Consider the following 21,637-nt stretch of genomic DNA (forward strand, 5'->3'; position numbering starts at 1 on the left):
CAAAGAACCAGCTTCATATACAAAGAGCCCTTAATGTTAAATGTTTTTGTTAAATGATGCGACTCAAACCACCTACACCTGAACACCAGCAAAACCAAGGAGCTGGTGGTGGATTTTAGGAGGCCCAGGCCCCTCCTGGACCCCGTGATTATCAGAGGTGACTGTGTGCAGAGGGTACAGACCTCTAAATACCTGGGAGTGCAGCTGGATGATAAATTAGACTGGACTGCCAATACTGATGCTCTGTGTAAGAAAGGACAGAGCCGACTATACTTCCTTAGAAGGCTGGCATCCTTCAACATCTGCAATAAGATGCTGCAGATGTTCTATCAGACAGTTGTGGCGAGCGCCCTCTTCTACGCGGTGGTGTGCTGGAGAGGCAGCATTAAGAAGAGAGACGCCTCACGCCTGGACAAACTGGTGAGGAAGGCAGGCTCTATTGTAGGCATGGAGCTGGACAGTTTGACATCTGTGGCAGAGCGACGGGCGCTCAGCAGGCTCCTATCAATTATGGAGAATCCACTGCATCCACTAAACATTGTCATCTCCAGACAGAGGAGCAGCTTCAGCGACAGACTGCTGTCACTGTCCTGCTCCATTGACAGACTGAGGAGATCGTTCCTCCCCCACACTATGCGACTCTTCAATTCCACCCGGGGGCGTAAACGTTAACATTATTCAAAGTTATTGTCTGTTTTTACCTGCATTTTTATTACTCTTTAATTTAATATTGTTTTTGGTATCAGTATGCTGCTGCTGGAATATGTGAATTTCCCCTTGGGATTAATAAAGTATCTATCTATCTAATGAAATGCTGCTACAAGGAACCACATAACCCAGTAATGAACCATAAAATGTCATTGAGGAACCAGTATTTTTAAAACTAGGATAGGAGGTGTCAATGTTACTCCTTTTTATGAAACTTCAAAAAAATGGGGATTGGTAATATAGGCATGTGGATTGTCATTTTATACTAGTTTAAGGATGCTGATCTTCCATCCATCCATCCATTTTCCAACCCGCTGAATCCGAACACAGGGTCACGGGGGTCTGCTGGAGCCAATCCCAGCCAACACAGGGCACGAACCAATCCCGGGCAGGGTGCCAACCCACCGCAGGACACACACAAACACACCCACACACCAAGGCCAATTTAGAATCGCCAATCCACCTAACCTGCATGTCTTTGGACTGTGGGAGGAAACCGGAGTGCCCGGAGGAAACCCACGCAGACACGGGGAGAACATGCAAACTCCACACAGGGAGGACCCAGGAAGCGAACCCGGGTCCCCAGGTCTCCCAACTGCGAGGCAGCAGCGCTACCCACTGCGCCACATGCTGATCTTTAATGTGATAATATTTTAAATGTTTGCTTCTTTACCATTGGTCCTAGCCCTCTAAGACCCACTCCCAGAAGATTAGAAATGACAAATGGCAAGCATACGCATGTGAGGTATTGTTTTAGACTATATCAAGGTCAGTGATTACGACTATAATGTTATTTTTTTTTCTATTACAATCGAGAATATTTTGACTTTAGACATTTAATTTGGCGTACACATTTTAAATTTCTGAAACATTTGATGCAATTGCTCTTTTTTAATTATGTACTTCTGCCTCATGAAGTAAGTCATTACATTTCTTATGAGCACCCGAATTTGGGCGGCTTTCGCTAATTCAGACCTTTTGCCTTTTCCTATTTCTATCTTTTTATTATTATTATTAATCGTTTTATATTTGTGAAGCACTTTGTGTTGCATGTTAAATGTATGAAAGGTGCTGTACAAATATGCTATGTCAATTTTTCAGACGATTACATTGAAACGCACATGCACAAGCGAGTTTAACGTTTTTATATTCGTCTGACATTCGTGCTTCCTGGCTCAGTTTTTCCGTAGCCATCAGAACAGAATAGGAATATAATGGTTTCAAATTTGAATGTACTCCGTATTATTTTTTCTTCAAATATTCCAATTTTTATAATATTTGAAATGAACTTGAGGAAACTACGGAATATGTGTAAATGCAGCACATGGTAGAAATAGCTTGTTAAGTGAAGACGAGTTTCACGTGTCCTCTGTTGCCTGTGACTCGGGGACTGACTGTGTGCACGCACGTGTGTCCTGTGTTCGCGTGCACATGCACACGCATAAGGAAGTGCCGGGCAGTGTCTGCTGAATCGGGCAGCTCGCTCTGAGTTTAGTGCTTCAGAGACAACCTGAGCGAGCAAGCAAGCGAGAGAGAGAGAGCTAGAAAGAGAGAGAGAGAGACAGAGAGAGAGAGAGAGAGAGGAGGGGGTAGGGGGAGAGAGAGTCGGCGAGGAATGTTCTGCGGCGTGTTACGAAGCTTAACTCTTTCGCCTTTCGGAGGATGAAAGCTGCCCAAATGACATCACTTTAACAAGAAACTTGACTGGCGAGTGAGCCGAGACGCAGCCTTCGCCGCTCCGCTCCGCTCGCTGGGCGAGAGAAACCGGCAACTGAGCGCCGAAAGCCAGAAGCAGTTTGAAGCGCAGGAGAAATGGCAAATTTAAAGTACGTCATTAATATGGCGCCAAAAGATTTTTAAGTATGACTCCGGGAGCGTATTTTTTGTTGTAAGGTTGCAAGATCCAATGTACGCCTGTGCAATCACAAGAGAAGAAGACTAGGCAGCGAGCGAGCAGGGGAGAGAGAGGGTGGGAGAGAGAGAGAGAGGGAAAGGGAGAGATGTTTTGGTAGCACGACGTTGCGAAACTAACCTGATCTGACTTGTAAGGCAATTTGATCTGCCAGTTTCTGCAGGTTACGAAAGGAAGCAAGCACCTACTGTACAATACAACCTGCACGATCGGATATCAGTATTGGATTGGCAAAGACGATGCGACAGGCTTGAACGCGAAGGAGCACACGATTTGCATTTCGGAAGAGATCGTTACAAAGTCATAAAAAAGAAAAAAGATACACAGTTCGGTGGCTGCGTAGGCGGCCATCTCCTTTTTTGGTTGTACCCCCCTTTTGGATATAATAAATGGAGTTGTTTCGAGTATGCACTCCTGGAGGAGCATCTAGCTAACGGTGTTCGGAAGCAACGTGGAATGGTGCAAACGCCAGCCGCGCACCTCAATGATCTCCTAATCCGACAGCATCGTTGCCCTCCGGATCTGAAGACGCGTCGCATCCCAAAAGCGCCCTGCGACTAAGGTAAATACAGCATGCATTTGCGTGCATTTTGAAATTTTTATTTATCTATTCTGCTTCCGCCCGTTTTCTTTAAGTCCCCGGGGCGACGGTTTAAGATGACACCCAGACGCGCAAATAAATGATGAAAAAAATCGTCAAGTGGGGAGTGGAGACTTTCAGGAAACGAGCGGGTCGGGGAATTCTTGCGCATGTAAGCTGACTAAGATGCTTTCAAGAGATGCAAACCGTCAAGAATACTGAACTTTTTTTGGCAATCGGATAGCCCGGGTGTCTGTAAACTGTGTGGCTTTTTGTGTATTTATTTTTCAAGCCGTGCATCCTGGCTTTGGGATCCAGATGGCAGAAACGACAGGGCAGCATGGCAGGGTATAATAGACTTTCCTGTCTGTCGTGACATTTTTTTTCGGCCTCCGTACCGACTTCAGTTTGGAAAATTAACTGCTGCACGGCAAAGTCCACTCGCGAAACTTGCCGTCTCTCCCGATTCCCCCTTGACAGCACTGCGGACGCGATCGGGTATGTGTGGGGCAAAGCGAAATCTTTTACTTCTTTATGTGACGAGGAATGGTGCGCGGCGGTAGGAAATAAGAAGAGCAAGTTTATTATCTTATTCGCAAACAACTTCGTTTTTACATTTGCAAATGCGTGCTTGCTGCTTAGTTACACGAATGATGTTTATGAAATAGAAATTCTTGTTTTTCAAAGGGATGGGCTGCGCCAAGAGGTGAGGGTGCTGCCTGCCCGCCACAGCGCTTGCAGCCTACAGCCTGCTAGCTGTGCAGGGCTTTGACTCTAGGGGGCGTGGCTGTTGTTTACCTTCTCAAACTGGGCTCCCATATCTGTGGGGGGCGGGTTCTGAGCGAGCAGTAGACAGCGGATGTCCTTTTGCTGCGCATGACATAGCGTGCAAGTTACAAAATGCCGCAAAGGTTGAGAGGCTGCTGGGGCGATCCCGCGGAGCGAAGTTCAACGCATCTGAACGGGTGGCGGTTATGCAGGAAACTTTTATTTGTAAATCGGAGGTCCCCCGTCTGAAATGCGAGAGTATTTTCTACTGGAATTTACCGGCTGCTGCACGTCTCAATCGCTCGTAAATATCGCGCTCTTCGTCCTTGCACGTATACGGGCGGAGGAGAACGAGGGCGCGGAGGAGGAGGGCTAGGGAGCTGCCTATCATGAACGGCCGGCTGGCTACTCCCCATACCTGTCAACACCATGTGTCGTGCGCACGTGTAGTTCCCTTCTGTGTTTCTGTGTACCTCTTGTGCACGTGCACTTTACTTCTGTCAGCTGTCGACAACGTTCATGATTTATATGTACTGCGTGTGTACGCGAAGTTTTATTTTTTTTTCTTTACATTTTTTTTGTCCAACTCCCGCACTAACTCTGGTATGCTGACAACTTTTGTACAGCTCCCGATCTCAAAGCTTAAGTGAAGCGTTGCATTTTCGTCAGATAAGTAAGTAAGAATTTCGCTGTATTCGTTACGTATGAAACCCACTTTAAACATAAATTCGACTGCTCGTTTATAATAAGAATAATAGTAACAACAAGAGTTGTTTATATCGATTCATTGTTTAATAATGTGCATGAATGTTGGAGTCCTCATTTCGGTAAAATAGCAATGAAGTGTATCGTTACATTCCGCACGCGTTACTCCACAAACCACTCCTTCACAACAAATGTGTGCAACTGCTGGCATCTGATCGACTTATAAAAGTGGCAGACAGCTAGCTATATTGTGCTTCATTACAGGCATGTACACGCCTACTGTGGTTCTGCCTCAGTACTGTGTAGTACAGACAGCTAAGTGGTGTCTGTGAGCATGCATTACTATCCCCCGTGCCTTATTAATTAAAATGCCAAAAGACTATGGAGTGCTTCAGTGTATTTCATTGCTTCACCGTGTGCTCTTATACTATATAATTATTGTGGTGTTAAGAATTGCTTATGGACGCTGTGGAATCACTTAAGTTGTTTTTGTCCAGCGCCTCCCGACTCACCCCCGTACAAAAAAAAAAAAATATTAAAAACAAAAACTAACATATGGTATAAAGAGCGACTGGTCTTGATGTTCATTCATTTCTAGTTCCATACTTTGTGCAGGAAATTATACCCATATGATAAAGAGTAAACCAATAGATGTCTTTAGCAAAAATGACCAGAAGGACTTAGAATTTTTGAAGGCTTCATCATCCAAGTTTATTCCCAAATGGGATGTGAGCGGTAAAGTTACACCTTTTCACAAACTTTGAAAAAATGAGAGTCCCTATTATAGGTATGGGGAGATTATTGATTATGTTAATATATTTGCTATTTGATTTTATGATGGCCCTGGCTCTCTAAGACCCAGTGCCAGAAGTTTAAAATTCAAACATAGGCATGTGGCATATGTTTGTTTTAAACTATTTCAAGGTCAGTGATTACAAATATGATGTTATTTTTGATTATTGATCCGTTATTAGGGATCTAGCCCACTATCAGTGGGTTTAAAATGACATTTTTTGTATTACAATTGAGAATATTTAGACTTTAAATATTTTAAATTGAAAGACTTATTTTAATATTTCAAATATTCGACATATTAGTTCTGGATTATTATGCACTTCAGCCTTGTGAAGTAAATCATTACATTACTTATAAACACCCCTAATTAGGGTGGCTTACACTAAATCAGACTTTTTTATTTAGTAATTTATTCATTATATAGCAATAGTACATGGTACAGGGTAACTTCACATTAAATATACCAAAAGTCAATACAACTGTAAACAGATGTATGTATGTATAAATGTATATAAATTAGACAGTTGAATTTACATTGAAAGCACAAAGTGCAGTCACAATGTAATGTTTCCTTTTTTTTAATCAATTTTGGATGAGGGTAGCCTCAGCATCTCAGCATATCTGTCTACGTATTAAGGTAGGACATGCATTCACAGTTTTGTACAATGTGAGTTATTGTTTAGGTAGGGGAACCACAGATGCATTCTGGGTTAGGAATTACTCCCCATGTGCAAAGGGAATCACCACATCTGTGGTGTCCTATATGGTTTGTGTTGGCAGTCTTCCAAACTTGGTGGGACACTTCAAATCCTGGAGGTCTCTCCCTGGTGGTTATATGGCTGTGACTGTCGTTGGGAGTTGCTTGAATCCAGGATGGATTCTTCCATTCTTTCTGTTTATCTAAATTTTCTTCACACGGGGCCCCTGCTAATCTTATTGACAGATGTCTGGATTTTAGCCAATTTAAGGAGGCTTTTGGCATATCTTGGTGTGTAGGTAGTTGCACATCACCAATCATTTTCCTGTATTTCTCTTGGTATGGTATCATGTCTTTGTAAAGTTGGGGGTGGAATGTGGCTGAGTGTAGAAAGACAGAAATTAGGAGCCGATTTGATGAAACCAGTAATTACATGAATAGCCATGTTAAACCTACATATCCAGCTTTCCAATGTGATGGCTGTTTAGCCACACTGGTTCCCCATATTTTACCATACTGTATACAAGCCTTAAAGTTGAACATCTCAGTGTTGTAGCTGTGGCACTCCATAATATTCTCCAGCTTCTGTAAGATTATTTCTTGTGTTAACTTTGGCAGCTATATTATTCAAGTGCTGCCTGTATGTCAGGGTATGGTTGAGAGTGATTCCTAGATGCTTGAGTGTTAAATTATATTTAAGTTGTGCATTGTGTTAAATTAGTTCTCAAGTTCTCAGCTCACCATTTTACTATTCAAATGGAAAAATTAGTATTCCGTTTTATTTGGATTAATGATATAAAACCTCAGAGCATTCTGAGATCCTGACCAAGTGCCTCTTCTGCTGTTTCCACAGTTTTGTGCTGGACAGGAATTGCTAGGTTGTCTGTGTATATAAACTTTGTGGATGATGTATCTGGTATATTTGTGATATGTAGGTTAAACAGAATGGAGCAAGGACTGACCCTTGTGGGACCCTATTTAAAAAATGTTTTTTTTTTGTATACTCCCATCGTGACTTGACTTGTTTTGTCGCAGAGCATGTTATTAAGCAGTTGAGCTAGCTTTTTACAAGGAAATATTTTGAGAAACTTGTAGAGCAGCCCATCTCTCCAGACTGTGTCATAGGTAGCAGATAAGTTGATGGCCACAGCCACTGTTTTAAGGCATTTGTGAAATCTACATTATACTGTATGTACTGTATGTTTTAAGGCTAAGCACTTTGTTGGTGTTTTGATTGCTTTTATCGCCCATTCCATTCATTCTGATGTTTTACTATACAGTGTGTATGCAAGCTGTCATTCTGACTCCCTCAGCATTTTGATCAGTACTTATATAGTGCCTGAATCCACGTATCCCTGCTAAAAGCTCCTGTGCAGTTCTTGAGTACACCTGCAAGGGTTCTGACTGCCAGTGAGGGACAGGGTCACAGGTGGGTAAGACATCGCTTTTGAACAAAAGGATTTAGACTTGAGCCAACAGAACATGCCCTGGGTGTCCAGTGGTGTACTGAAATGGACAGTTTCAAATTTCAGATAAAGTTACAAGACAAGCCCTCTACAAGGTATGGTATTCTATCTGTTGTTCAATGTTGAATCATCAAGGACACAAATGCATGCACTGACACCCACTCTCATGTTAGGCCAATGTAGAATCACGATCACTGATAAATCCAATTAGCACATCTCCAGGAATGCAGGAAGAAAATCCATGTAGATATGGGGAGAATGTACACACTTCATATGCATAATGACGTGGCACAAGATTTGAACCCAACATTTGAAATGGCATTTGAGGCTTGAGATAGCAGTGGTAATTACTCTGCCACCCTTAAAGAGTTTATATTTGTTAATTCAAAATTAAAAAATTTCATAGTGACAAGATATGCAGAAACACTGCTTCTGTATAGGGGCTGAGTGTTCCAGGATAGCTTAGCTTTGTATGACTTATACAGATAACTGTATAACGCCTCTGCACATGCATTACTCCACACTGGTTACCCCAATACGACTGGGTTCTGACTGTTCCTGTGTACTTGCAGTATCTGCTGTCCAAGATCTAGCATTTCCTTGTTGACAACTTCAATGCAGCATCTCTGTAAACATTTTGGGGTTTTGACCACTTCAGTTTTATATCAATTAACTGTGTAGCGACTGTGTATGTATTGCTGGCCATGGACAAGAATATCATCAATAAGCTGGTTTATTTGGACAAAAATATAATCATATATCTGGAGATGATACCTGGATAGGTGGTAGGGCCGATGATGTAGAAAAAGCTAAATGTTACAGAGGGACTTGGGCAGCATACAGGCTTGGACAGAGTTGTGATAGGTGATGATATTATTATTATAATAATAATAATAATATTTATTTTTTAAAGTATTTTATTGGGCAGCATGGTGGCGCAGTGGGTAGTGCTGCTGCCTCGCAGTAAGGAGACCTAGGTTTACTTCCCGGGTCCTCCCTGTGTGGAGTTTGCATGTTCTCCCCGGGTCTGCGTGGGTTTCCTCCGGGTACTCCGGTTTCCTCCCACAGTCCAAAGAAATGCAGGTTAGGTGCATTGGTGACTCTAAATTGTCCCTAGTGTGTGCTTGGTGTGTGTGTGTGCCCTGTGGTGGGCTGGCGTCCTGCCCAGGGTTTATTTCCTGCCTTGCGCCTTGTGTTGGCTGGGATTGGCTCCAGCAGACCCCCGTGATCCTGTAGTTAGGATATAGCGTGTTGGATAATGGATGGATGGATGGAAGTATTTTATTTATTTATTTTTTTTATATACTTTATTAATCCCCAAGGGGAAATTGTCTTTTCACTTGACCTCTGGGGGTCAGAGCGCAGGGTTAGCCTATGCACAGCACCTGTGGAGCAATTTTAATATAAGTAAATGTAAAGTATTACATACATTGTAGTAAGTAAAAATGTTAGATTTGAATAACTATTGAGAGGTCTGAAACTTGAAAGTACACCTTATAAAGGTGACGAGGGCCAAGGAGTTGTAGTGGACTCATCACTGTCTACATCCCGACAGTGCACAGGAGTGATCAAAAAAGGTAATAGGATGTAATATAGTGCCTTGATATGTGGATTACAATTCAAGGGCGTGTATGCTTAAGTTATATAACACACTAGTGAGGCCACAGCTGAACTACTATGTGGAGGTTTGGTCAACATATTATACAAAAGATATAGCAGTGCTAGAGAAAGTCCAGAGAAGAGCAACAAGGTTGATTCCAGGACTAAGAGATATGAACTATGAGGAGAGATTGAAGGAGCTGAACCTTTTCAGTTTAAGAAATTTAAGATTAAGAGGGGCCATGATTGAAATGTTTAAAATTCTAAAAAGGATCTGGTACAGTAGATCCCAACTGTTAAAATAAATTCTGCAACAAGAACACAGGGACACTGTTGGAAACTTGTTCAAGGCAGATTTCACATAAATGTTAGAATTTTCTTTCTTCATGCAAAGAACCACAGACACATGGAATAAATAACAAAGTATTATGGTGGAGAGCAGGGGCCTCATGTATAAATGGTGCGTATGCACAGAAATGTTACGTACGACTGTTTCCACGCTCAAATCGCGATGTATACAACCTAAACTTGGTGTAAAGCCACGCACATTTCCACGGTAGCTTCAACCCTGGCGTACGCAAGTTCTCCGCTCGGTTTTGCAGACTGGCGGCACCCAGCGTCAAAGCAGTGCTACTGTTCCTGTGTGGTTGCCCTTTCTTTTTTAGATCCACATCCCTGAAGCGGCTTTATCATATACACTGAAACTAACTGCTATTGTTTACTAGTTTAATGCATCTGATTGTAATTAACCTGTAACAATATAATGGTCCACAGAATGGTCAAACTATTCCAATACCATAGCTGCTTTAGCGTTGTTACTGTCACTGCACCTTCTTTTTCTTCTTTCAGCTGCTCCCGTTAGGGGTTGCCACAGTGGATCATCTTTTTCCATATTAGTCTCACTGCACCATTCAGAGTATTTATATCACTGTATCTGAGTGGGGAATCACAGATCTACAGCAGAGAATTATCGGTATACAGCATCAAGCACACGCTGCCTCAGCCATGCTGCCTAATTGAACTGCTCTCACACGGCAAAAGCTTCAAAGCCTTTCCTGTACGGACCTTGTGGTTCAGAAACAGTTTCATCCCAAGAACTACAAATGCACTCAATCAGTCCATCAAGTTCTCCTTGTAGAACTGTTTGTACTTATAAGTACAATTATTATAAGTACAATTATCTCACTGTAAACTTGCGATACAGTTATAATATTGCACAACCTGAGCCACTTTATAAAGCACTTATTTACATATGACGACAATATCGTTTTAAGATGAAATGCAGCAAAATATATTTATTATACAGATAAAACTTTAACTTCATTTAAATAATGTATATTGTTAATAATTATACATGTGAGGACACGGTGTGGCTGTGCTAGCAAGGATCTGGCGCTCCGTTCACTGATTTTTCCTACCTTGCGCTGTATTCTTGCTGGGACTGGAGCGACCCTGAATGTATAGAATAATTAAACATGTACTATGAACATATTTCAATGTTCCTTAAAAGTTTTGAAGAATCGGCGTTCTAAGCTTACAGATGGCTTAATGTCTATTACAGAGCTGATTGTGTGGCGATTGGGTATTTGGAGAAAGAAAAGTAAGGACAGGAATTGGAGGTTAGTACATTTGAAAGAGACAGTACTGCTACAATAAAGTATTTCATCGGAGGTCGTGCATGGCGCAGCAAGCATCTCATGTGAGACATGAATACTCACTCCGCCACCGTGTTCCAATGTTTAATAACATACTTCAACTCATATCATGAAAATGATATCACGTATACATCTCAGTATTTTAATTATTCAAATAGCTGTAATATCACAAATGTAATGGATTGTGTGTCCTGTCGGAGGAAGAGAAAGCCCAGAAGCACATAGTGATTCACAAACATAGAGCACACAGAAGATGTTCTACTTTAATGACAAAATAAAATACATGATTAAAGTGGAAATTTCGTGATTAAAGTTGACATTTTGTGCTTTTTTCCCACTGTGTGCCTTTTTTTTCTCTGTACCCTAATAAGCTTTCATAAGACACTCAGACGGTGGGCTACGACTCACCTTTTCACGGTGACTTTGATATGTGACAACTTCTTTTTTATTTCAGGCACTGTGCGACTTTGTGAACTTGAGCTTTCGAGTTTCTCCGACACGCTATGTCACTTGATCAACTTCCTTTTGTTGTTTATACTACTGTTTAAACCAACAAATAGTATGTTTTTCCTTGCTTCCACTTGGTATTCGCTGAACTTCTTCTATTTTCCCCCGTACTTTTGTCATTGTCTTTTCACAGAAGGCTGAGCTTAAGAGCTATTTATATTGATTTGCATATTCAAAGAGGCGTAATTCAGGGAGGAACTGGGTTGGGACAGCAGGCGTGTGCACGTGCGTTACTTTTAATTCTGACTGGGATTTATGTAGCGGAAGAATCTGGAAGTTCGCGTACGCACAGATTTATGTATCTGGATTTTTTTGTGCGTAAGCACATTTCCGCTTTTGTCCGTACGCCATGTTATAGTGTGAATTCTACGCACGGTGTTATACATAAGGCCCCAGGTGTTTAAAGATCTTCGGGTCTGGACTTGATGTTATTTTGGACAATTTAGGTGAAAAGGTTTGGTGAGATTGATGGACTGAATGGCCTGCTCTTGTCACAATTTTTCTAATGTTCTAATGTATGCCATTGACTGACTCTACAAAGCACCCATGTGCACTTCTGATTTCTGACTGTTCCTGTATAATACCAAATAGCAATATAGTGCCTCTGTGCAATGTGCATGCATCACTCTGCTCTCCGTGACAGGTTTTGTTCATGCAGGTTCAAGATTGTTTCAGGCGCTTTTGTGGAGTACCTGTGTGCACCACATTGTTTTTGTGATTGCTTTACACTGTTTGTTTTTGGCCTAAAATGCATGAATTGTTTTGTTCAATGAAGTTGTGTTTTCCTACTCACTGCTCTCATGACTTTTCCTGCATAATTTCTGTGTACACACTTTCAAATTCTGATAAGAATGCTTTGCTGGTCTGATTAATCTGAAATGTAAAAATGCTACACAGTGCCCTTTCACGTTAATATCTCTCTGCCCACCTGCTTGCTCTTACACGTTGTCTCTGGCACAGATTGGTCTGCTGAGTGTTGTTATTAGACCTAGCATACACATTGATGTCCTTATGGCTCCTGAATAGTGCTGTTGAGTTTTTTCTTCTGAATTCTCTTGCACATATTGGGTATGATGGTTTCTTTTCTGTGCCTGTGTGCATGTGTTGCTCTTCTAAATTCTTCTGTATATTGTGTGCACACCTTAGTGCCAGTAAGCATGTACTGTTTTCCTGAATGCTGTTTCTGACAGTATATAGTGCCCCCGAGAGTATGTTGATATTCGGATTATTCCTGGCTAGTGCTTGTGCCCACATACTGCGGACTGTTCCTGTAAAGCTTTAATGCACACACAGAGTCGTGACTGCTCTTGTGTAGTGTCTGAGGGCATGTCCAGTGTTCAGGTATAATTGACGTGACTGTTTCAGTGTCGTTCCTGTAAATTATTTAGTGCCTGGTGGGTATACCTGTTACTCCCCTAACTGCTCCTGAATAGTGCACACGTCCACCTGTTGGCATTCTGACTGCTTCTTCTTAATGCTTATTTACATACTATATATAAATTTCAATACTGTGATTCCGGCAGGTATCAGAATGAGTCAGAGTATCCGTTTCCAAGTTTGTTTTTTTTTTTTTTATTGCAAGTCAGACAACATAAAGGAGGCAATACAGTACTTGTACGTTGATTACATGAAATGTTTGCAATGGCTATTTGTGTACTCACCTGCATAACATTCTTAAAGGAAATTGCTGTAGGACTAGTTGTTCATTTTGCTGCTTTTTAACTTTAGGTTTAGCTCTTATTCTTTTGTCTACCTTGTTTTATACAGCATTCGTTGTTTGATTCTGCCAGCATAGTTTCTCATTTTGGATTAAATGCTGTTATCAGGTCAACCTGTAATAAATACTCTAGTTTATCTGTGGTCCAATGAACTTGTGACTCCATGTTACATAAGCAAAAGTGCTAAACAAAAAAAAAATTCAAATAATTAACCACAGCGTTGTCTTCAACCTAATGATACTTTAAGGAAATAGTCACCACCCGCTTGGTCACCACAGCCTCCTTGGCGGCATTCCTATCCATACAAAGCTGGAACTTTGCAAGGGTGTAACATTTGATGGCATGGAAGTACAGTGGTTAGCACAAGTGCTTCATGGATCCAGGGTCCTGTGTTTGAGTCTAGCACAAAGACAGGCAGGTTAGGCAACTCTTAATGGCTCCTTGTGAGACGGGTGTGCGTGTGACAAGGTTCTGCTATGGACTACCTACCACCTTGTCTGGGGTTATTGTCTGTCTTATACCCATTGCTGTCAGTGAAAGCCCCCTGTTACCCTAACTTGATTTGGATTTAGCAGTTTGAGAATGTTCGCTTTCAGATGTCTGCTGTATGAATTTTGTTCTTTCCATCTTTATGTTTGCAATCTCTTGACTTTCTTTGTAATTATGAAATGTATGTTAACTTTCTGTGTCTTCCTATATTGAATGGTGCCCATTTCTGTCCTCTTCTACTGCTTTTGCATATAAAAGCAGAAATGGGAGCTCATGGTGAATGCTCTGCCAGATTGCAGTTTGTTTTTACAAAATAAATGTGAAAGATATAAAAATCATGACATTTGGAATTATTTTTTCATTGAAATCAAAAAAGGAATTATAGCATCTTTTTTTGTTGAGACCCAAAAGGGTTTTTGGGTAAGTTATATGCAGTTTCACTCTTCAAGTCATTCAATAAAAAAAAAAATGCTATGTTTATATAGTGTCTTTCAAAACTCACCAGCTTACCACTGAGAAGAAGACTACAATAAAAAAGTAGGCAATTAAACATAATTCAGTAGTGTGCTGGGGAAATGAAATTAGTGCAAGTGATGCCAACAGACTAAATAAACTGATTAAAAAGGCTGGTTCAATCTTGGGAGTCAGACTAGACTCCCTAAAGGAGGTGATAGAACAGTGGTCACCCCAGAAGCTGCTTACCGTCCTGGACAATAACTCTCACCCTCTGTATGAGGTTTTGGCTAGCAGAGGAGCATCTTCATGACAAGCTGAGACAACTGTGTTTCTTTAAGGAGTGCTATGTGGGGTCAATTCTACCCTCCGCCGTCAGGCTCTATAATGAATCGGCGCTAGGCCAAGGTGGTTTTGTTATCAGTTTGCTTAATGGTACTGAGCTGGTCTAGCAGACATTATAACAGACTGATGCTATGTGCAATGTACTGTGCCAGTGACCGACATCCTGTACTGTAAAATTATAACTATGTGTATGCTAATCACTTAAAGTAATTCTAATCACGTACTGTAAACATTGTAACATATACTACTAAAATTATAACCTATAGCTATATGTAATTCTAATCACTATACTTAGTACATAAATACCTACACTTTATTCATTTACTTATTGATAATTCTTGTTACATGTTTATTTGTACCTTGTTAACATAGATGTCAGGCAAGCTACTATTTGAACTTGAAATTGCAGGTAGCAAAGTTGTATCTGTGTTTTGTAACAAATATATTGGAATGGTTTTTCATAATAACAGTCAACAGTAAATAGTTATTACAATGCACTTATCCTGCAATTAAGTCCTTTGAAAGTATAACTAGATCTTTATTACTGTTTGCTTAATGTGCAACTCAGAGTAGTGGCATAAGTAAGCACATATTGCTTATTCTTATTTATTACTCTGTTTTCTATACATCTTTACTGTTGCTTCAGCTACACATTACATGGTAAGTAATAATGACATATGATTATACTGTAAGTAATTACCAAGCAACTACATTGATGAGCAAAAACATTATGACTACCTGCTGATATGTGGTTGCTCCTCCATGTGCTGCCCCAATGGACCCTACAAGACATCTGAAGGTGTCCTGTGCTATCTGGAATCAGGACGTTCGCAGCAGATTCTCTGACTCCTTCGTGTTGCAAGGTTCAGCTGCTGTGGATCAGACTTGTTGTTCCAATCAGGACCGTGGAGTCCATACATAAAAACCTTCAACTCCATCTCCTCTATTTATGGTATCACTGACTCCAACTACTCTCTTTGTAATTAGACTAATATACTGTATTTACCACGTTGATTGAAAGCACACACTTTATTACTGCCTGCGTGAATCATTAGGCTACATTTTAGCACTCTGACCTGCAAACACTGAGTAATGTCTCTCTATATATAAAATCCAATGTCTGTCTGTCTGTCTGTCCGCTCTGTCCGCTTTTCACGAGAGAACTACGGTGTATAACGGATTTAGATCGGGTTTTTTCTACAATTTGCTTGAACATTCCAGTTAATTTTGCGACTTCTCTCATCGTGTTAAGTATCATAGTTCACTTGTGGTACTGATTTATTTTGCGCAAATCTGAGAGAGATGCAGCGGGCCAAGGAGAGGGGGGCTTTGCCTTCCTCATTCACGTTTATCTTACCTCCGCTTAGCTATGAGCTATGAGAGAACTACTTAAATTTAAATCAGGTTTTTTTCAATAATTTGCTTGAACATTCCAGTTGATTTTGTGACTTCTCTCATTGTGCTAAGGATCATAGTTTGCTTGCAAAGCGATATATTCACACTAATCCGAAACAGAGACTGCGGGCTGAGGGGAGGGAGAAGCGTGACGTCAGGAGTGGGGAGCCAGGCAGAGCCCTCCTTACTCATGCGCCAGCCTCCGTTTAAGTTGGTGTACCTCTGCGTTTTGGAGTGTAACTTGTCTCCGCTTAACTGTTTGTTGATTGATTTTTAAAGTTTGTCCTGTTTAACTACTACACGGGCGGCGCCGTGGGGGATGGCTAGTTTAAACATAAGACTAAACTTACAGCATTACAAAAGAAGCTATATTTTTTTTATCAAAAGTCTAGAATAAAAAATGGTTTAATCAAATCAGTATCCATTACTGCTGTAACCAGTATTACAGTTAACTGTCCTTCTGTTGGTTCATTTCAGACAGGATAGCCTTGTTGACCTCTTACATTGATGATTCTTGGCTGCCCAGCACCCTGTTGGAGGTTTGTGGATTCTTTCCTCCTTGCCGCGTTCTCATGCTGGTGGGTGTTCATAATGTTTTGGTTCATCCGTTTATATTCACCGTTATCTGTTACTAAAAGAACAAGAGGAGTGAGAATTCAAAGATTAAAACTTCTACTTTCAAGTTCATGCTTAATTGTGTAAGTGCCATTAAGTTTACTCAAGTTACACATTAAGTACATGATAATAATGCATGGCAGTTAATTACAGTGTAAGTATGAGACACTTACTGTAAGGCACTACTGCAATAACAAATTAAAAAGCAGCACAAGTAATGCAATCATTCAATATAGAAAACAATATACCATACTGAATATGACAACCTGCAGTATGCAGTGCAAAAGTGAAAACATTTTGCAGTCAGTCAGCCAGCGGTCAGACAGTCTGGATTCTGCTAAGTGACTGTGAGATGCACTGATCGGAGGTATAAACTCTTTTTGAACTCTGTAGTCTTGGCTTTAATGGTGTGACAACCATTGAGGTGTGAACAGTTTGCCCCTGGCTGGTTGAAATCTTGTATTGTGGAGCTGGTTTTATTTTGACGGCATTTGATGTTAGTCAGTCCTTTTGATTAAAAGTGTTGAGGTTTTGAGCAAACACACATGACACATACTTACTAATGGTTTCTCTTAGAACCTTTGACAAGTGGTTAGTGCTTGTGCCTCACAGCACTGGTAACCAGGGTTTGACTTTCATTCTGTCACTTCCTGTGTGTTTTTGCTTATTCTTTTTGTTATACATCTGTTTATTTTTGTGCACTCCAGTTGTCCTCCTCCATGCTTGCTGTTCAGGTATTTGGTATTAGAAAGCATGCCCAGTGACAGACTGGCATGGTTTCTGTGTTGCACTTGATGCTTTCCGGATAGGCTCTGGCTCCCCTCCACTATGACATGATACTGGCACATTGACAATAGTGGGGAGACTGATGACAGTACTTTTGTAAAGAGGATGCCTTCAATCAGAATTTTTTAATGGCCACAACCAGCTAAACTAGCACACCCCAGGAGCTGCTAAAGTTTAAGTGGAATTTGGAACAAACCATTTGTACAAACCTTTGACAAGCAGAAAAGGCAGAGGTCTTGAGAGAGCAGCACTTAGTAAAAGACAGAAGGCAGCCATTGCTAACTCCATTGAAGAACCAGCCCCTTTTTAAACAGGACAAGACTTTTCCTGAACGCAGCTGTTCAATATGTATCATGTTCTTAATTCATTAGTGTAGTACTTTTTATATTTGGTGTGTTCTCTGTAGCCCACACTGGGAATTGGAACCAAGGCCAGCACAGAGTATGAGACAGGAACACAGCTGCACAGGATGCCAGTGCATAATCAATTCATTTAAAATGTAAAAAGAAGGAAAGAAATATACCTCAGGTGTTATCTGGTTTGGAGTGGAGCCTCACAACTGCAGGGACATGGATACAATTCCAAATGGTTAGTCACTCCATGGAGACTGCATGTTTTTACACTGCCTTTTCTCCAGGCACTACAAACATCTTCCAAAATCCAGAATGTGCCCAGTGGTTTTGTAGGATTTACAGGGAGATTATTGTCCTGCGTACAGGGTACAGTGAAATTCTTACTCAAATGTGCTAATCAACATACAATATTTCCCCATGCTCTGGCTTCATGATTAGTGAGTAGGTTAATTGATCTAAGTTGGGGTGCATAGGGGAGCATGTACATGTGTGTGTGTGTGCGCTCATGCCGGAAGCCGCTGGAATAGTCTCAAGCTCCCTGTAGACACATGTACAGTAGTTTGGAAAAGGAGTGGGAGTAGCATAATGGTGAAGTGGTTAGGGCTGCTGCATTCAATTTGAGGAACTGCTCATGTGTAGTTTGCATGTTCTTCTCACGTTTGTATTGGCTTTTCCAGTTCTTTATTGGGTAGTTTGGTTTTCCTCTCAAATCCAAATAATATGAAGTATGGAAACCAGGGGGCGTACAGCTCCCCCAATTCCTGACCACCCAGACACAGAGGCACAAGTCCCGCACAAGACTTGTTTATTTTCAGCTGGGGAGCTCCGTTTCCTTGCTCCCCAGAGCACAGCACCAAATAGCATCCGCCTCTACTGACAGGCTTTGTCTTCTGCCACGCGACTCTGGCTCTTCGAATGGAGTGAGGTGGCCCCTTTTATAGGGCACCCGGAAGTGCTCCAGGTGTTCCTAGATCCTGTTCCAGCAGCACTTCTTGGTGTTGTGGAAGTGCTGCAACCCAGGGCTCAGAAACTGTCCAGGCGCCCCCTGGCGGTGGCCATGGGCCCCAGCTAGGTTGAGCTTCTAAGCTCTAAACCTGTGGCTCCACTGTGAACCAGGGGAGTTGCCCTCTTCCCCGGTCCCTCCATCACAGGGGCGTCCTGGCCAGGCCTGCCTCAGTAGGTTAAGTTGATTGGTTATGCAAAATTACCTAAGTATGGCACTACTTTGTATCTGATGTTGACAGAATAAACTCTCAGCCCTGGCATCCCAGATTGGAATCCGTGGGCTCAGGAAATGAATGGGTGGATCGAAGGACATCAGGCTTTGCTTCATATAGCACCTTTTATGATGATGTGCAATTTCTAAAGAAAAAAAGCAACTTTTTTAATTGAAAATCTTTATATATAATCTTCATTTGGATCTTGATCTTTGTTTGTCCGCGAATTCACTGCCTTGTGTGGTGTTCCTGCTGTGTTCAGTAGAGGGCAGTAGTGATGGAGGAGGAGAGGAAGTGAGGGGGAGGATCGTGGATGAGGTTGGAGTGTGGCGATTAAAGAGGATTGAACTAAAGGAGACTACGTGCTGTTTGTACTGGCTGAATACACAACACCTTGGTTGTTACTTTTGTTTACAAACACTGTCGATAGCACTCTTTGTGTTTAGATCTGGTGTCAACACCACTCTTTGTGTTTAGATCTGGCGTCGACACCACTCTTTGTGTTTAGATCTGGCGTCGACACCTACTTCGTTGTCGAGACTGTGGTTTTTTGTGTTTCTATCGACCGTCGTTGGCAGCACTTTGTCCAAATCGAATGTTCACCCACTTCTTGGAGTCGGCAGTCAGAGTATGTAAGTCGGACACACTTCTGTGATTTTCCATCAGTCGGCGTTTGGAGTTCAAGAAAGAAGCATTAGTTCTTCCTTACTCTTTGGATTGCCACAAAGCAACCTGCGAGATTGGAGAAAGGTTGAGAAGAGATCGTGAGAGGAAACGACAGCGTCATGAAAACGAGAAGGACTGTGAACGGAGAGAAGCAGAAATGCTCCTCCTCCACCACATAATTACTATTCGGACAGTGATTCTGAGTAGGCCGTTCCTATCAAATCAATGTCCAAGTGTTTTGTTTTGTAATTTTGTTTCCCTGATAAAAAATCATAATGCTGTGCGACGAAGGGCCCAGTTCACGACTGGCAGCCGCGTTTAATCAGGGAGCCCTTCACAGACAACTTTAACACGCGCAACATAGTTGGGTGCACATGGCTTTATATTGGACTTTAAACCTGGACATCTTTAAAAAATTGCTTCTTCACCCTGACAAAATTAGTATTTACCAAGACGTGCAATCACTTAAAGTGTGCACATTGTTATACTAGGGGAAGCAATACGCACATCAGTAATTACAAAATGATCCGTTACTAGTCTCTCTATCCTTTTTTCTCAAATATTTGTTCTTCAAGTATGAGGTTGTGGAAGGTCAAACCTTTCCCTGCACCCATGGCTGCATGACAGGAGTCAACCCTAGAAGAATCGCCAATCTGTGCATGCAGGCTCATGGTCACTTATGCAGGGACAGTTTAGTGTTGACAGTTAACCTAACAGAAGCTCTTCAGACTTGGACAGGAAATGTATGGTGGAAGAACAAGAAAACATGGGAACTGAACCGAGGATCACATTGCTCCTTCCATTCTTTATATACAACCTTCTCTCTTCAATATATTTTTGCAGTATGCTACTATGGGCTGTAAAATTAATCAGTTTCACATCAAAACAGCAAATTGACCCAATGAATTTTTTAAATCATAAGAGCTATGATTTTAATTAATATAAGCATTACAGAGAATTTTAGCACTCCATACCTGGTCTGTGAATTGCTGCTGCTGCTTCTTCTTTTTTATTTTTTTTTAAGTCTGTTTCTGCTTGTTGGTGGAGAGATGCATTGTAAGGGGATACACAGCAAAGTAACAACAAGCACACACAATGTCTGTGGATAAGATCAGTTGTGAATGTCCAAAAAAAGTATCATTGTATAATGAAAAATTTCTGTCTTTTTTGTAGATTCTTGAATAATGTATTTGTATATACTTTTCAGACTGAAACTTTTAACATATAATAAATGTAATGCAAAAATGTCCAAAATAATAATACATGAACTATTTTACAAATGTACATAAACCCTCATCGTAATGTCCATCCCATGTCATACATAACAATAAACCTCTAAACACATCACAACCTGTAGTAATGAAATAATTACAGTCCAGGATGAAAGCAATTATTATGAAGTTCAGCAAAATGTTATAAATGATGTGAGCTACCATAGATGAGCAATGAGCAGATCTTGTAAAGAAATGAATTGTCCCACATTATATCTGTTACTCAAGTGGGTTAAAGTTCAGCTTCTCACTTACTCACTCACTCATTCGCTTACTCACTCAGTAACGCCACCGCTACTGCTGACAAAACGTAGCCCATTCCTGCAAGTAATGTGCACCATGGCACAGTGGGTAGGATTGCCCTTTTCACATATACAGGTGGCATACTTAATAAATAAACATCTTACTTAATAAAAAGGCATAGGCATACTTAATAAAGTCAATCTCAAACCTATATCTTACGAGTCTGTCATAAGTTGTCAGCATTACTGTTTACTGCTATCGGTAAAAAAAAAATGCAGTACAGAAAGTTACGCAGGACAGTCAGTGTTGGTGAGCTTTATGAAAAGTGTTGTGCAGCCCCTCTTCATTCACTGTGCCATTTACATGGCAAAAGCATTTAATATTGATCTCATTGCTAGGTCATTATTCATATACTGTATATATCCTCTTTAATAAAATCCCTGTCTGCGTCCATGTGTCCATGTGTGTGTGTCTTCTGGTGAAGTGCGCATGCGCAGGGCACGGTGCGCTGCTTCAAAGGCCGCCTGACAGAGAGGGCGGGACCTATAAAAAAATCGCGTGGCCGATCCAATTGGATTTCGGTAGGCCGCCTGACGCGTCACACAAGACAGAGAGGGCGGGACCTATAAGAAATCGCGCGGCCGATCCAATCGGATTTCGGTAAATGAGGTAAGACCTAAAACATAACGCATGA

General features: G+C 41.3%; 1 protein-coding gene across 1 annotated transcript in view; it reads left to right on the forward strand.

Annotated features, from left to right (window-relative positions):
• The first annotated feature begins 2,239 nt into the window (after positions 1-2,239).
• jade2 (jade family PHD finger 2) overlaps positions 2,240-21,637 on the forward strand; it is a 330,800-nt gene continuing 311,402 nt past the window's right edge. Inside the window, exon 1 of the mRNA XM_028812843.2 lies at positions 2,240-3,182. The gene's annotated coding sequence lies outside the window, so the exon portion shown is untranslated. The remainder of the gene's footprint in view (positions 3,183-21,637) is intronic.

Source organism: Erpetoichthys calabaricus, chromosome 11 (genome assembly GCF_900747795.2).
Source record: "Erpetoichthys calabaricus chromosome 11, fErpCal1.3, whole genome shotgun sequence".
NCBI classification, from domain to species: domain Eukaryota; kingdom Metazoa; phylum Chordata; class Cladistia; order Polypteriformes; family Polypteridae; genus Erpetoichthys; species Erpetoichthys calabaricus.